A 3,750-nucleotide genomic window follows, 5' to 3' on the forward strand; every position below is an offset into this window, starting at 1 on the left:
CTACATCAACATATCCTCCAAAGTTAGCTTCTTCTCAAGTATAGGGGCTCTAACCGAAGTGGCTTTAAGTGCAAACTTTTTATATGGTTTGAGTGGGCATGTCCGAACTACCATTGACGTTGCTATAAGAAGAGCTTTAATGGCTAAATTGATAAATGAGGCATATGATATATTAGAAGAGATGTCTACAAACAATTATCAATAGCCAGTCGAGCAATCACTATCGAGGAAAGTAGTTAGAATTCATGATGTTGATACTATGACAACATTATCCGCTTAGGTAGTAGCTTTAACTAAAACTCTTGAATCTTTTTCTACTAGTAGTTTACAAAGTCCTTTTATAGCTTGTGAGTTTTGAAAAATAATCATGCAAGTAATCAGTGTCCAAGTTCAACAAAAACAGTGCAATTTGTGAGTAATAGACAACAAAATAACCACTACTCCAACACTTACAACCTAGGGTGGAGGAGTCATCCCAATTTTTTTTGGGCCAATAATCAAGAAGCATCATTCACTTCAAGGCTGAATGCACCTCCAAGATTCCAATAGCAAAATCAGGCACCTTTCCTCCAAGATTCCAACAGCAAAATCAGGCACTTTTCTCTGAAAAGAAGCTAGTTGTAAAAGACTTGCTAAAGTAGTATTTGATCCAGAATGATAGCATCATACAAAGTCAAGCAGCTCTCATTCAGAGTCAAGTAGCTTTACTTTGAAACTTGATTTTTTGTACCTTTCCTATCTTGAATTTTCAAGTTGAATTCTTGAAGCAAAAGTACCCATCTTATCAAGCGTGATTTTTCATCCTTTCTCTCAATCATATATTTAATAGTTGCCTAGTCAATGTAAACAATAATTTTAGTACCAACAAGATAAGAGCAAAATTTATCAAAAGCAAAAACAATAGCTAGTAACTCCTTTTTCAGTTGTGGTGTAATTGACTTGAGCCTTATTCAATGTTCTGCTAGCATAATAAATAGGATGTAAAATCTTCACTTTTCATTGGCCCAAAACTACACCAACTGCATAATCACTTGTATCACACATTAGTTCAAAAAGAAGATTCTAATTAGGAATAATGATAACAAGAGCAGAAATTAATTACTTTTTCAATTCAATAAAAATATCATGACAAGCATCATCAAAATAAAATGGAGTATTCTTTTCTAACAAATTACAAAGTGGTTTACAAATTTTTTAAAAATCTCTAATGAATCTCCTATTAAAGTTAGCATGTCTTAAAAACTACGAATGCCTTTAACAGAGGTGGGAGGTGGAAGTTTTTCAATTGTTTCAATTTTTACTTTGTCTACCTCTAAACCTTTACTAGAGACTCGATGGCCTAAGACTATGCTTTCTTGCACTCTAAAGTGACATTTTTTCCAATTTAAAACTAAATTGTTTCTTCATATCTCTTAAGTACTCTAGAAAGATTAAATAGATAATCATCTAAATTATCCCCAAAAATTGAAAAATTATCCATAAATACTTCCAAAACCTTTTCAACCAATCAAAAAAGATTGCCATCATACATTTCTGAAATGTGGCTAGTGCATTGCAAAAACCAAAGGCATTCTACGAAAAGTAATAGTTTCGTAAAGATGAGTAAAGGTGGTTTTTTCTTGGTCTTCAAGAGCAATGGCAATTTGATTATAACTAGAACATCCATCCAAAAAGCAATAAAATTCCTTACCTTCTAGTCTATTAAGCATTTGATCAATAAAAAGGAGTGGAAAGTGATCTTTTCTAGTGGCTACGTTCAATTTTCTATAATCCATACATACTCTCCATTTAGTCATAGTTCTATTGGGAATAAGCTCATTATTTTCATTAAAAACTATAGTCATACCTACTTTCTTAGGGACACATTAGACTGAACTTACCCATGAACTTTCAGAACTAGGATAGATAATACCTAAGTCTAGCGACTTGATGATTTCTTTCTTTACCATCTCTTTCATAATCAGATTTAGTCTTCGTTGATGCTGAATGGTTGCCTTATGTTTTGGTCCCTTGACTGTTAAAACCCTTAGTCAAACATTAAAAAACATTATAACCAGTACTACATAAATATTTTAAAACACAAATACCATTTTAAAAAAATCTCTTCATGTTTTCTCTTAGAACTTAATAAAATTCAAGAAAATATTTAATAAAATTCAATATTTGATAGAAAAGATAAAAACTTCAAATTTAATAAAATTTTAGAATGGGATTTATGAGGACTGTAGTTTGTCTCACCTTGATATTTAATAAAATTCAATATTTGATAAAAAAAACTTAAAAATTTTTGTTTTGAAAAGTACCTTCGATTTCATAATGAAAAAAATACAAAAGCTAATTAATAGCCATAGTAGAAACAACAACCCAAAAAATCCAAATCCAATCATCAAATAGAAACTCAAGATCACTCCTAGGTTGCAAAAAGATTAAGATATCTTCCCATTAAATCTCAAGGCAAACACAAGAGTTCTTTCCTAACAGCTAGACAGCAAGCACTACATCAAAAGCAAAACTTTTAGCCCCAACCCAGTAAAAAACACAGCAAAGCTGAATCAGGAAATCAAAAACAAAAACATAGCAGAGCTAAAGCTTTGTTAATAAGAATGAAACCCACCACATGGTGCACAGTCAAACCTTTAAACTTTTGATATGTAATAATCAAGTCAAAATCTTTTTACCTCATCTTAAACCCTAGTTTCAAAGTACAAATTTTGGAAAAAAATTTTCAATAAAATTAGTAATCACGCGTAAGAAATTAATCTCTTGACTCGATATCATCAAATTTGAAATATCCATCATTGAACAAAAGATTTACTTTTAATACATTCTTTTCAATGAAAAAAAAAATCTCAAACTGTTGGAGAAATAAAAAGTTTGATGACAAAAGACTTTATTTTAAGGAAAAAGTTTATAGTTTTCAAAGCAAATACAACTTCAAATTTCAAGGCCTGGAAATCAAAATTGTTTAGATTTTTTTTATTAAGGTTTTTGATACAAAGATGTGCATTTTTAAAAAAAATGCTCAAATTAAAAAAAATATATAAGGAGTATTTATGTCTTCAAAATATTTATGTAATATTAGGTTTAATTTTTTTAATTATTTATTAAGTTGTTAACAGTCAAGAAGCCGAAAACATCATTTTAAAACATAAGAAATTAAAGTATCATTTTAAGATGCTTTAAGGGGACTTTTTCAATTTTACCTTAATTAATTGACTCTAAGAATATCCTCATCATCATTCTTTCATTTCCTTCTTTCACTTATTTTAGTGTTTTGAGCATGTCAAGATGGTTTGCACTGAATCTTCAAAAAAACAGATGGTTTGCACTGACCCTTATCTCCTATTTTCGTTCTCTTTTTTTATATCTTTTTCTTTCTGTTCTATATTTTTATTTTTTTTTATTTTTTATTTACTTATTTCCAGTAGACATCTTGGACAAAATGAGGTGTTTACATAATATAATACAAAATAATTAAGCTCAATATTGAAAGAAATTTTTTTATATAATATAGAAAATAAAATTTTCATACATGAAAATATCTGATTTCTTTTAATTTTCAATATATGGTTTATTCATTTAATAAATTGATTATTATAACAATATGATGAGAAATAAGTAAATAAAAACGGTTAGATATTATTTATGTATAATATTTTTAATGTTGAAAAAAAATGTTTTAGATGTCTTACATCATTGTTAAATGTTAACATTTTTATGATGTTATGGTAGAAAATTATTAACTTTTTA

Source organism: Theobroma umbraticum, unplaced genomic scaffold (assembly GCF_002168275.2).
Source record: "Theobroma umbraticum cultivar Fairchild unplaced genomic scaffold, ASM216827v3 scaffold_106.0, whole genome shotgun sequence".
NCBI lineage: Eukaryota > Viridiplantae > Streptophyta > Magnoliopsida > Malvales > Malvaceae > Theobroma > Theobroma umbraticum.